Genomic DNA, 15,801 nt, shown 5'->3' on the forward strand with positions numbered 1-15,801 from the left:
AAGGGTCCCGATGGTCCCCATTATAGTTTATAATATAGTTATTTTTGGAGAGAAAAGCCAGAGAAAGAGACAGTACAAGCACAATTTTTTTCTCCGGCTTTTCTCGATGGTAAAATGTTGGGCTTCACACTGCCGGAGTCAATCAGTAGTGTGAATGTAGCCTAACTTCACCAGATTTTGGCACTGCATTTTACTGGCCATCCTATATGATGTACACAATACCGTATGATCCTGAATCCATTAAAGAGGTTTTCTGGGACTACAATATTAATGATCTATCCTTCAATTTTCCAGAGTTTGTTAGTTATTGTTTTTATTGATGGCGTATCCTTAGGGTAGATCATCAGTAAGATTAGTGGATTGCCGATATCTAGCACTGTATCGGTCACCTATTTAAAGGGGTACTCCAGTGCAATTTTTTTCTTAAAGGGATACTCTGGCGCTAAGACATCTTTTCCCCTATCAAAGGATAGGGGATAAGATGCCTGATCACGGGGGTCCCGCCGCTGGGGACCCCCGTGATCTTGCATGCAGCACCCCGTTATAATCAGTCCCTGGAGCACATTCGCTCCGGGTCTGATTACTGGTGATCACGGGGGCCGGAGCATTGTGAAGTCACGGCCCCGCCCCCGTGTGATGTCACTCTACGCCCCCTCAATGCAAGCCCCTCAATGACAGCTGTCACGCCCCCTCCCATAGGCTTGCATTGAGGGGGCAGAGCGTGACGTCACACGGGGGCGGGACCATGACTTCACAATGCTCCGGCCCCCGTGATCACCAGTAATCAGACCCGGAGCGAACGTGCTCCGGGGACTGATTATAACGGGGTGCTGAATGCAAGATCACCCCCGCGATAGGATAGGGGATAAGAAGTCTTAGCGCCGAAGTATCCCTTTAAATCTACTGGTGTCAAAAGGTTAAACAGATTTGTAAATTACTTCTATATAAAAATCTTAATCCTTCCAGTACTTATCAGCTGCTGTGTACTACAGAGGAAGTTGTGTAGTTCTTTCCAGTCTGACCACTGTGCTCTCTACTGACACCTCTGTCTGTGTCTGGAACTGTCCAGAGTTGGAACAAATCCCCATAGCAAACCTATCCTGCTCCGGACAGTTCCTGACATGAACAGAGGTGTCAGCAGAGAGCACTTTGGTCGGACTAAAAAGAACTACACAACTTCCTCTGGAGCATACAGCAGCTGATAATTACTGGAAGAATTTAAGATTTTTTAACAGAAGTAATTTATAAAAAAAATCCCAATACACGATGTATGGAGCTATCTGCTTCTGGCTCTGTTCACTGCGTATGCAGGCGCCGCTGCTTTACCAGGCAGAATGGCGTGAATCTGACTCCAGCTGACTAGAGGGGCCACAGTTCTGTGAAACATTGTACATTATAGTCATTTTCTGTACAAACTTGTATCACATTGTAATATTGGGACCTATATATGGAATAAACTGCAGATAAGGTGGAAACTGTCATAAGTAACATCTATTTATATTTATAGTCCTACATATATGAAAAGACTATGGCACCTAAATGTCAAAGACACATTGATAATCCAGGCAGAGTGCCTATGTTATAGTCCAGCACATTGCCCCCAATAAATAATACGACTAATAGATTCTCCTTGCTCTTTGTTTCTAGGTGTATTTTATGGAGTTGGGAGCAATTCCAGTCCTGCTTTACTTCATTGTCTCTGTACTATATAGAATACACTGCTCAAAAAAATAAAGGGAACACTTATACAACACAATGTAACTCCAAGTCAATGACACTTCTGTGAAATCACATTGTCCACTCAGGAAGAACACTGATTGACAATCAATTTCACATGCTGATGTGCAAATGGTATAGACAACAGGTGGAAATTATAGGCAATTAGCAAGACACCCCCAATAAAGGAGTGGTTCTGCAGGTGGTGACCACAGACCACTTCTCAGTTCCTATGCTTCCTGGTTGATGTTGGCGGTGCTTTCACTATAGTGGTAGCATGAGGCGGAGTCTACAACCCACACAAGTGGCTCAGGTAGTGCAGCTCATCCAGGATGGCACTTCAGTGCGAGCTGTGGCATGAAGGTTTGCTGTTTCTGTCAGCGTAGTGTCCAGAGCATGGAGGCGCTACCAGGAGACAGGCCAGTACATCAGGAGATGTGGAGGAGGCCATAGGAGGGCAACAACCCAGCAGCAGGACCGCTACCTCCATCTTTGTGCAATGAGGAGCAGGAGGAGGACTGCCAGAGCCCTGCAAAATGACCTCCAGCAGACCACAAATGTGTCTACTCAAACAGTCAGAAACAAACTCCATGAGGGTGGTATGAGGGCCCGACATCCACAGGTGGACATGCAGGACGTTTGGCATTTGCCAGAGAACACCAAGATGGGCGAATTCGCCACTGGCATCCTGTGCTCTTCACAGATGAAAGCAGGTTCCCACTAAGCACATGTGACAGACCTGACAGAGTCTGGAGATGCCGTGGAGAACATTCTGCTGCCTGCAACATCCTCCAGCATGACCGGTTTGGTGGTTGGTCAGTAATGGAGTAGGGTGTCATTTCTTTGGGGGGCCATACGGCCCTCCATGTGCTTGCCAGAGGTAGCCTGACTGCCATTAGGTACCGAGATGAGATTCTCAGACCCCTTGTGAGACCATATGCTGGTGCGGTTGGCCCTGGGTTCCTCCTAATGCAAGACAATGCTAGACCTCATGTGGCTGGAGTGTGTCAGCAGTTCCTGCAAGAGGACGGCATTGATGCTATGGACTGGCCTGCCCTTTCCCCAGACCTGAATCCGATTGAGCACATCTGGGACATCATGTCTCGCTCCATCCACCAACACCACGTTGTACCACAGACTGTCCAGGAGTTGGTGGATGCTTTAGTCCAGGTCTGGGAGGACATCCCTCAGGAGACCATCCTCCACCTCATCAGGATCATGCCCAGGTGTTGTAGGGAGGTCATACGGGCACGTGGAGGCCACACACACTACTGAGCCTCATTGTGACTTGTTTTAAGGACATTACATAAAGTTGGATCAGCCTGTAGTGGGGTTTTCCACTGTGATTTTGAGTGTGACTCCATATCCAGACCTCCATGGGTTAATAAATTTGATTTCCATTGATAATTATTGGGTGATTTTGTTGTCAGCGCATTCAACTATGTAAAGACGAAAGTATTTCATACGATTAGTTCATTCATTCAGATCTAGGATGTCTTATTTTGTGTTCCCTTTATTTTTTTGAGCAGTGTAAATTATAACCATAAAGGAATGTATGGATAAATGTATACAGTTTAATTATATCTATATATAGAAATGTATAATAAATGTATACAGTTAATTAATAACTATATAGGAATGTATTATAAATGTATACAGTATTTTTTCCACTTTTACAATCTCTTTATTAATATAATAATTGATGCTGGCATAATTTTTACTTATTTTTTGCTTTCCTAAAATTATACATCATGAATTCTAATTGTCTTCATTTCAGGCTTCTCTTCATATTTATTTAAACAAAAAGTCAATCACTTTCATACATGTCTAAAATGTCCATGTAAAACTATATAGGAATGCATAGATAAATGGACACAGTGGTCGGTATTTATCATTGTCTTTGGACAGTTTTTTTGTGTCTAGAAAAGGCGCAAAAAAGGCACAAGCAGGCTTTATCTGTGCTTTTTTGTGCCTTTTGTTTTACACATTCTGTTGATTTTGAGGTGCAATCCACAGATTTTGGCAATTCACATGATATGGGATGGTTTTATGAACTGCACCTTTTTATAAAAAGGCACAAAAAAGGCGCAAAGCCACTGAAAAGTCTCTAAAACTACACCAGCTCAGACTTAGCTTAGCTTTTTGGTGTATGTGAAGAGTAAAATTTCAGAAAATGTGACCTGCACAAAAGTTATAAAATGCTCTGCGACCATTTAATAAATTTGGTGCTCCTACACATTATAGCACACACAAAAAGGTGTCGAAAAATGCTTCACTTACACCTACAATGATAAATGCTTCACTTACACCTACAATGATAAATGCTTCACTTACACCTACAATGATAAATGCTTCACTTACACTACAATGATAAATGCTTCACTTACACCTACAATGATAAATGCTTCACTTACACCTACAATGATAAATGCTTCACTTACACCTACAATGATAAATGCTTCACTTACACCTACAATGATAAATGCTTCACTTACACTACAATGAGAAATGCTTCACTTACACTACAATGATAAATGCTTCACTTACACTACAATGATAAATGCTTCACTTACACCACAATGATAAATGCTTCACTTACACATACAATGATAAATGCTTCACTTACACTACAATGATAAATACTTCACTTACACCTACCATGATAAATGCTTCACTTACACCTACAATGATAAATGCTTCACTTACACTACAATGATAAATGCTTCACTTACACCTACAATGATAAATGCTTCACTTACACTACAATGATAAATGCTTCACTTACACCTACAATGATAAATGCTTCACTTACACCTACAATGATAAATGCTTCACTTACACCTACAATGATAAATGCTTCACTTACACTACAATGATAAATGCTTCACTTACACCTACAATGATCAATGCCGGCCAGTGTACTTATAAATACACGGTATCCATTTATTATACATTCCTATATAGTTATAAATACATGATATCCATTTATTATACATTCCTATATAGTTATAAGTACACTGGCCAGCATTGTAGGAGTAAGTGAAGCATTTATCATTGTAGGTGTAAGTGAAGCATTTTTCGACACCTTTTTTGCGTGCTGGTGATGTGTAGGAGTGCCAAATTACAGAGCATTCGATAAATTTTGAGCAGGTCACATTTTCGGAAATTTCTCTCTTCACATCCACCAAAAAGCTACACCATGTCTGGGTTGGTGTAGTTTAGAGACTTTTCAGTGGCTTTGCACCTTTTTTGAGCCTTTTCACAAAAAGGCGCAGTTCATAAAACCCTTCTATATCATGTGTATTGCCAAAATCAGCAACTCAAAATCAGCAGAAATGTGTAAACCAAAAGCCGCAAATAAACCCTGCTTGAGCCTTTTTTGCGCCTTTTCCACACACAAAAAACAGTCTAAAGACAATGATAAATGTTGTCTAGTGTATTTATAACTATATAGGAATGTATAATATGGATACAGTGTATATATAACTATATAGGAAGGTATAATGAATGGATATAGTGTATTTATAACTATATAGGAATGTATAATAAATGGATACAGTGTATTTATAACTATATAGGAATGTATAATAAATGGATACAGTGTATTTATAACTATATAGGAATGTATAATAAATGGATACAGTGTATTTATAACTATATAGGAATGTATAATAAATGGACACAGTGTATTTATAACTATATAGGAATGTATAATAAATTGATACAGTATATTTATATCTATATAGGAATGTATAATAAATGGATACAGTGTATTTATACCTATATAGGAATGTATAATATGGATACATTGTATTTTAACCATATAGGAATGTACAATAGATGGACGCTGTATTTATAGCTATATAGGAATGTATAGTAAATGGACAGAGTGTATTTATATCTATATAGGAATGTATAATATGGATACATTGTATTTATAACTATATAGGAATGTATAATAAATGGACACAGTTTATTTATAACTATATAGGAATGTATAATAAATGGACACAGTTTATTTATAACTATATAGGAATGTATAATAAGTGGATACAGTGTATTTATAACTATATAGGAATGTATAATAAATGGATACAGTGTATTTATAACTATATAGGAATGTATAATAAATGGATACAGTGTATTTATATCTATATAGGAATGTATAATAAATGGATATAGTGTATTTATAACTATATAGGAATGTATAATAAATGGATACAGTGTATTTATAACTATATAGGAATGTATAATAAATGGATACAGTGTATTTATAACTATATAGGAATGTATAATAAATGGACACAGTTTATTTATAACTATATAGGAATGTATAATAAGTGGATACAGTGTATTTATAACTATATAGGAATGTATAATAAATTGATACAGTGTATTTATAACTATATAGGAATGTATAATAAATGGATATAGTGTATTTATAACTATATAGGAATATATAATAAATGGATACAGTGTATATATAACTATATAGGAATGTATAAATAAATGGATACAGTGTATTTATACCTATATAGGAATGTATAATAAATGGATACAGTGTATTTATAACTATATAGGAATGTATGATAAATGGATACAGTGTATATATATATATATATATATATATATATATATATATATATAGGAATGTATAATAAATGGATACAATGTATTTATAACTATATAGGAATGTATAATATGGATACAGTGTATTTATAACTATATAGGAATGTGTAATGAATGGATACAGTGTATTTATAACTATATAGGAATGTATAATATGGATACAGTGTATTTATAACTATATAGAACAATGGATAGCACAAAGGAAACCTTTTAAAATGTACTTAATTATTTTCACATAACACTCGTGGTAATAATTTAAAATCTGTGATTGTCACTACTTGTATTGCTGCATCGAATATTGCACCTATAAGGATATATCACACATTGTAGTCCATATATTTGCTCTAGGCCAAGGTGCTCATCAGTGCGTTTTTAGTGCGTTTTTGAGTGTGCGTTTTCTATGTGCATACTTTATCATCAGAGGTTGTACTTGTGCATTTGTGACACCAATCTTCTGTTTGTGCCTCCTTAGCAACTTGAATATCCATATATTTTAACAGTATCATTTTCTATGTGCGTTTTTTTTATCAACAGAGGTATTTTATGTGCATTTTGTTTTCAGCAGAGGTAGTTCATATGTGTGCCTCCTTATCAGCTAGAATGTCCATCTGTTATTAGCAGCACACAACAGTTTCCCTATTTATGGTATATCACAATCTATAGGGTATTGCACATTGTACACATTGCACATTCGGAATATTTCCAATTGTTAAGTTATTGCACGTATTCCATATTGCACATTACACTCATTGCACTTATCTTTTGTTCCGGCTTTCAAGTAGTTTGATGCTGATTGTTTCTCTCGGATGGGAGTTTCTTTTCTTTCTTTGTAGATAATTGCCGGTCCGACGCGTTTCCACTTGCGATTCTTCCGGGACTTCTTTTCGGCTTGTTTCACTCCTTACATATCCTTTTTAGATGCGGCACTGATGACGACCGTACTTCAAATGACTTCCCGCCGTGTTTTTATATCTATGACTCCTCCTACTCCATTATCACTTGTTTTCCTCAGGTCCAATCATGATCCCCTATGTCAGATTTTTCCCCTCAGTATCTTTTCCGAACCTGATTGGGTCACCTGGGTGTTTTCGGATGGGGAGTGTAAGCCATGCGCTCAGGTATGCTTTCCAGCCTTCGTTCTGAGCTCCGGTCTCCATCAAACAGGTAAGTGGCTTGCGTTCCATTCATTTTAACCCTTTTATCACCGGGAATTCCGTCTTTTCTATTAGTTCTTTTACAGCAATTCATTCATTGAAAACTTCATATATTATCTTATATACTTATAACGTAGATCATGGTAGTGCTATAGTTTGCTTCATTTCTTCTTATATTATTCTTGTCTTGTTTTGACCTTTCTTAGGATAGTTTGTTTCTAGCTATAGTAATTGGTATTTATCCTTTTTCTTGCAGTAGGTCACCAAATAATTGTATTTTTATTATTATTCGATAAAACAGGCATATGATACAAAATCATTTAGTCCTCCCGGCTTTACAGTCTCCAGTGTATATGTCCAGAAAGCCTCTCTCTGTAATAAGCTCCCGTCCCAGTCTCCTCCTCTTGGTGCGGGAGGTATCACGTCTATCACTTGCACTTTTAAACTTTTGACATCACTTTCATGTTTGAGTGCAAAGTGATTTGCAACTGGAGTGTCCCTCATATGGATTATATCTCCCACATGCTCCTGTAACCTTTTTTTAGGGCTCTAAACGTTTTACCAACATAATTTACTGGACACGAGCATGTTAGGAGATATACAACGCCTTTCGTTTCACAATTTGCAAATTGTTGCATTTTATTATATTTGCCTGTTACATTGCTTTTAAACTCACTGCTTTTGTGCACATATTGGCACATTGTGCATTTGCTGCAGGGGAAGGACCCTTTTGGTTTTCTGTAAGCCATCCTCTCTTCTGTTCAGGTTCAAAGTTGCTCCTTATAAGTTTGTCCTTTAGGTTTTGTCCACGTTTGTATGTTATTTGTGGGGTTTGTGGGATTATACTTTCCAGGGTATTGTCCATCCTCAATATTCCCCAGTATTTATTTAAGATCTCCCGTACTTCTATCGCTTTTTCATCAAATACTCCGAATATTCTTGTTGCATCATTGGAGTCCTGTTTCACTTTTGGGGTCAGTAGGTGGGATCTGTTTGATGTTAGTGTTCTATGATACGCTTTTTTCAGAACTTTGTTCGGGTATCCCCTGCTCCTTAATCTTACCCGTAGCTCACTAGCTTTGAGTTCAAAGTCTTCTAGTGAGGAACAGTTCCTACGTATCCGGAGATATTGTCCCATTGGTATTCCCTGCTTCAGTGGACGTGGATGGCAGCTATCCCACTGGAGCAGGGAATTTATGGCTGTCTCTTTTCTATACACTGTAGTTTGTATGTGATTATCGGGTGTAATCCATATTTTAAGATCCAAGAATACAATATGATCCTCACTTATACAGCTGGTAAATTTTAACCCCAAGTTGTTTCTATTTAGTGTTTCTACGAACCTTAGAAATTTCTCTTTTGTGGACGACCAGATTATGAGAATGTCGTCAATGAACCTTAGCCATAGACTTATATGGCTGGTCCATGACGTCATCTCCTCACTGAATACCTGTTGGTCCTCCCACCAGCCGAGGTACAGATTTGCGAACCTGGGGTGCAAGGGCTCCCCATCGCTGTACCTCGGCTTTGATGGAAGGACTCCCCTCCAAATTGGAAATAAATCCTAGTGAGGACAAATCTCAACAATTTCACTACCAGTGTGTTATGTGGTGTGTATTGGGTGCCTCTAGTACTTAGGAAATATTGTACTGCCTCCAACCCCTTCTCATGGAGGATGGAGGAGTACAACGCCTCTACATCAAGGAAGGCTAGTATTGATCCCTCCTCCAATCTTAGATCTTCCAATTTTTGCAATACATCTGTCGTATCGCGAATAAATGATGGTAGGGCGTATACGAAAGGGCGTAGTATGCAATCCACATACTGACTCACCCCTTCCGTTAGGTTGCCGATACCCGACACAATGGGCCTCCCCCTTAAAGGGGGATGGTCCTTGTGTATTTTTGGTACTGAGTAAAAGCATGCCATTCTGGGATTTTTTGGCTTCATGTACTCATATTCCGTGTTACTTAGCAAATTACAACTTCTTCCCTCATCCAAGATGGCCACTAGTTCTTCTGCAAACTCCCATGTAGGGTCTTTTTTCTAGTTTACTATAGCACTCCCTGTCTGACAGGATGTCCAAACACATCCTTTTGTATTCCTCCCTGGTCATCAATACTATGTTTCCTCCTTTGTCAGAGGGTTTAATGACCAGGGAGGAATCTTTAGCTAGTGCAGTCATAGCCTGTCTCTCTCCTCTCGTGAGATTCTGTTCCCTCATTCTTTCTTGATCTAACCTTTTTAGGTCGCTAGTCACAATTTCCACAAATATATCTATATTAGAGTAGTCACCAATTGGGGGTGGTTTTTTGCTTTTTTTACTTAGTTTACTGAAAGGGCCTTCTCCCTCTGTCCTTTCACTGTTTTCTCGAGAAAGGGTTTCTAGGTCCCTAAATAGTGTCATATCTTCTTGGTCTACTCCTAGGGTTTGCCCATCTTTTATATTTTTTAAGTGGAAATATTTTCGCCATTTTATCTTTCTGGCAAAGAGGTTGACATCTCTCGTCCATGAAAAGGAACTGAACTTTACAGTCGGGACATATGTCAAACCCCTTGTCAAAAGGTTCATTTCTGCTTGATTTAAATATTTTTGTGAGAGGTTTATTATTTGCAATTGTTTATCTTTTTGATGTATATTATAACCTGGTACTTGTGATGTTACAACCTGTGTATGCTCTAATTGGTACTCCTGAGTACATAATCGTTCATAGTTGGTGTTCTCTCTAAAAAATGCCCCCCACCTCTATGTCCTCTTGAGCCTCTCGGTCTCCCTCTTCCTGATCCCCTTCCACCTCCTCTCTTTCCCCTATAGTTTTGGTATGCTCCTCCTTTTTCTGTTTCACTTTCCTCGCATTCTGATGATGATATTGATATGTCTGTTTCCAGAGCAGTGTTTGTTTTTATGATTTCATATTCTTGTTTATTTTTGAAGTCTTGCAAATCCCTTTTGAACTGTAAATGCTTCCTTTCTTTTAAATATGCTACGAATTTTAATATATATTCCTCGAGAAATCGTTCCTTCTTAACAAAAGTTGAATCACTTTTGAATGTATTTATTTGTTCTATTGTCTTATTTAAATTTGCTGTTATTGTTTCGAGTTGAAGTTTTTCTTCCTCCAGTAAAATTTGCATTAGTTTGAGGGAGCTCTGTGTTGCTTCCCTCTCCCAGCGTTCTTTTATATGTGGAGTCTGAATACGGGGTGACGGTGTGAGGGGGATCCGGAGTCCTCTTGGTACTATTTTGTTTTTTAAATAGTTCTCTAGGCTATATATCTCCCAGTTCGATCTTACTTGATCCTTATATAATTTAGTTACATTTTTGAAAGCTGATTTAATAGAAGTCGTTTGGCTGCAGAAGCTTATTTCTTTTTCTGAAAAGACGTCTTGTATATCCTCAAGCCATTTATAACTATATAGAAATGTATAATAAATGGATACAGTATATTTATAACTATATAGGAATGTATAATAAATGGATACAGTATATTTATAACTATATAGGAATGTATAATAAATGGATACAGTATATTTATAACTATATAGGAATGTATAATAAATGGATATAGTGTATTTATAACTATATAGGAATGTATAATAAATGGATACAGTGTATTTATAACTATATAGGAATGTATAATAAATGGATACAGTGTATTTATATCTATATAGGAATGTATAATAAATGGATATAGTGTATTTATAACTATATAGGAATGTATAATAAATGGATACAGTATATTTATAACTATATAGGAATGTATAATATGGATACAGTATATTTATATCTATATAGGAATGTATAATATGGATACAGTATATTTATATCTATATAGGAATGTATAATAAATGGATACAGTATATTTATATCTATATAGGAATGTATAATAAATGGATACAGTGTATTTATAACTATATAGGAATGTATAATAAATGGATACAGTGTATTTATAACTATATAGGAATGTATAATAAATGGATACAGTGCATTTATAACTATATAGGAATGTATAATAAATGGACACAGTGTATTTATAACTATATAGGAATGTATAATAAATGGATACAGTATATTTATAACTATATAGGAATGTATAATATGGATACAGTATATTTATATCTATATAGGAATGTATAATAAATGGATACAGTGTATTTATATCTATATAGGAATGTATAATAAATGGATATAGTGTATTTATAACTATATAGGAATGTATAATAAATGGATACAGTGTATTTATATCTATATAGGAATGTATAATAAATGGATACAGTGTATTTATATCTATATAGGAATGTATAATAAATGGATATAGTGTATTTATAACTATATAAGAATGTATAATAAATGGACACAGTGTATTTATAACTATATAGGAATGTATAATAAATGGATACAGTATATTTATAACTATATAGGAATGTATAATAAATGGATACAGTATATTTATAACTATATAGGAATGTATAATAAATGGATCCAGTATATTTATAACTATATAGGAATGTATAATAAATGGATACAGTATATTTATAACTATATAGGAATGTATAATAAATGGATACAGTGTATTTATATCTATATAGGAATGTATAATAAATGGATATAGTGTATTTATAACTATATAGGAATGTATAATGAATGGATACAGTATATTTATAACTATATAGGAATGTATAATATGGATACAGTATATTTATATCTATATAGGAATGTATAATATGGATATAGTATATTTATATCTATATAGGAATGTATAATAAATGGATACAGTGTATTTATAACTATATAGGAATGTATAATAAATGGATACAGTGTATTTATAACTATATAGGAATGTATAATAAATGGATACAGTGTATTTATAACTATATAGGAATGTATAATAAATGGATACAGTGTATTTATATCTATATAGGAATGTATAATAAATGGATATAGTGTATTTATAACTATATAAGAATGTATAATAAATGGACACAGTGTATTTATAACTATATAGGAATGTATAATATGGATACAGTGTATATTTAACTATATAGGAATGTATAATAAATGGATACAGTGTATTTATAACTATATAGGAATGTATAATAAATGGATACAGTATATTTATATCTATATAGGAATGTATAATAAATGCATATAGTGTATTTATATCTAAATAGGAATGTATAATAAATGGATACAGTGTATTTATAACTATATAAGAATGTATAATAAATGGACACAGTGTATTTATAACTATATAGGAATGTATAATAAATGGATACAGTGTATTTATAACTATATAGGAATGTATAATAAATGGATACAGTGTATTTATATCTATATAGGAATGTATAATAAATGGATATAGTGTATTTATAACTATATAGGAATGTATAATAAATGGATATAGTGTATTTATAACTATATAGGAATGTATAATAAATGGATATAGTGTATTTATAACTATATAGGAATGTATAATAAATGGATATAGTGTATTTATAACTATATAGGAATGTATAATAAATGGATATAGTGTATTTATAACTATATAGGAATGTATAATAAATGAATATAGTGTATTTATAACTATATAGGAATGTATAATAAATGGATAAAGTGTATTTATAACTATATAGGAATGTATAATAAATGGATATAGTGTATTTATAACTATATAGGAATGTATAATATGGATACAGTGTATTTATAACTATATAGGAATGTATAATAAATGGATACAGTATATTTATAACTATATAGGAATGTATAATATGGATACAGTATATTTATAACTATATAGGAATGTATAATATGGATACAGTGTATTTATAACTATATAGGAATGTATAATAAATGGATATAGTGTATTTATAACTATATAGGAATTTAATAAATGGATACAGTGTATTTATAACTATATAGGAATGTATAATAAATGGATACAGTGTATTTATATCTATATAGGAATGTATAATAAATGGATATAGTGTATTTATAACTATATAGGAATGTATAATATGGATACAGTGTATTATAACTATATAGGAATGTATAATAAATGGATATAGTATATTTATAACTATATAGGAATGTATAATAAATGGATATAGTATATTTATAACTATATAGGAATGTATAATAAATGGATATAGTGTATTTATAACTATATAGGAATGTATAATAAATGGATGTAGTGTATTTATAACTATATAGAAATGTATAATATGGATACAGTGTATTTATAACTATATAGGAATGTATAATAAATGGATACAGTATATTTATAACTATATAGGAATGTATAATATGGATACAGTATATTTATAACTATATAGGAATGTATAATATGGATACAGTATATTTATATCTATATAGGAATGTATAATAAATGGATACAGTATATTTATATCTATATAAGAATGTATAATAAATGGACACAGTGTATTTATAACTATATAGGAATGTATAATAAATGGATACAGTGTATTTATAACTATATAGGAATGTATAATAAATGGACACAGTGTATTTATAACTATATAGGAATGTATAATAAATGGTTATAGTGTATTTATAACTATATAGGAATGTATAATAAATGGATATAGTGTATTTATAACTATATAGGAATGTATAATAAATGGATATAGTGTATTTATAACTATATAGGAATGTATAATAAATGGATACAGTGTATTTATAACTATATAGGAATGTATAATAAATGGATATAGTGTATTTATAACTATATAGGAATATATAATAAATGGATACAGTGTATATATAACTATATAGGAATGTATAATATGGATACAGTGTATATATAACTATATAGGAAGGTATAATGAATGGATATAGTGTATTTATAACTATATAGGAATGTATAATAAATGGATATAGTGTATTTATAACTATATAGGAATGTATAATAAATGGATATAATGTATTTATAACTATATAGGAATGTATAATAAATGGATACAGTGTATTTATAACTATATAGGAATATATAATAAATGGATACAGTTTATTTATAACTATATAGGAATGTATAATAAATGGATACAGTGTATTTATAACTATATAGGAATGTATAATAAATGGATACAGTGTATTTATAACTATATAGGAATGTATAATAGATGGATACAGTGTATTCATACCTATATAGGAATGTATAATAAATGGATACAGTGTATATATAACTATATAGGAATGTATAATAAATGGACACAGTGTATTTATAACTATATAGGAATGTATAATAAATGGATACAGTTTATTTATAACTATATAGGAATGTATAATAAATGGATACAGTGTATTTATAACTATATAGGAATGTATAATAAATGGATACAGTGTATTTATAACTATATAGGAATGTATAATAGATGGATACAGTGTATTCATACCTATATAGGAATGTATAATAAATGGATATAGTGTATTTATAACTTTGTGGTCGTCGCCTCTGCCCGAGAACCGTACCTACCTACCCTACTACTGCTGAATACCAACCCCTAACTAAACAAGCAGTCTGAGGTGTGCCATAACTGCTGAGTATAGAATATGCCTGGGGGAAAAGAGGGCATACCCTGTAACTGAGTAAACGGAAATTAGGGGAAGGTGGGTGGGACTGAAGAACCCACGGCGGCTGGACGTGAGGCGGCCGTGAGTTCTTAAAGGCAGCCGGCTCCTCCCACAAATACAGGCCAGCTGCGCAGGCCTTAAAACTTGTGGTCGTCGCCTCTGCCCGAGAACCGTACCCACCTACCCTACTACTGCTGAATACCAACCCCTAACTAACCAAGCAGTCTGAGGTGTGCCATAACTGCTGCGTATAGAATATGCCTGGGGGAAAAGAGGGCAAAACCCTATAATTGCATGAAAGTACATTTACAAACCAACGTCTCGAAAGCATAGCCGTCTCTTCTCAACCTGTGATTATTTAATCCCTACAAGCCATGCAACTACGGCCATGCCTCTGCATGTGATCCTCCTAACCTTGGATATGACGACAACTGAAAGCCAGCACGTCCTCTAACTATGAGCCATCCTGATGGTCCCGATGGGGAACTACCTAAGCACCAGTCAACCAACTAACCAGGTCAGCTGCTAGCGCTGACGGCTGCTAGAGGGTTCGCAACCTCCCTTTTCATGCGCTCTCCAAGGTAGATTTGATGGCGTGGAATGGAATGCAAACAATGGTGCCCTGTCAGAGGAACCACGCGATGTTATGTTGGACACCTGACAGAAATATTTCGATAGTACTATGCTGGATGCAAGGAAGAATGGCAAAAC

The 15,801-nt window shown here is 34.3% G+C and overlaps 1 protein-coding gene across 6 annotated transcripts in view; it reads right to left on the reverse strand.

Moving 5' to 3' along the window:
* LOC130275484 (complement factor H-like) overlaps positions 1 to 15,801 on the reverse strand; it is a 162,024-nt gene that overhangs the window by 54,262 nt on the left and 91,961 nt on the right. The window lies entirely within an intron of this gene.

Source organism: Hyla sarda, chromosome 6, assembly GCF_029499605.1.
Source record: "Hyla sarda isolate aHylSar1 chromosome 6, aHylSar1.hap1, whole genome shotgun sequence".
In the NCBI taxonomy this organism is placed as follows: Eukaryota; Metazoa; Chordata; class Amphibia; order Anura; family Hylidae; genus Hyla; species Hyla sarda.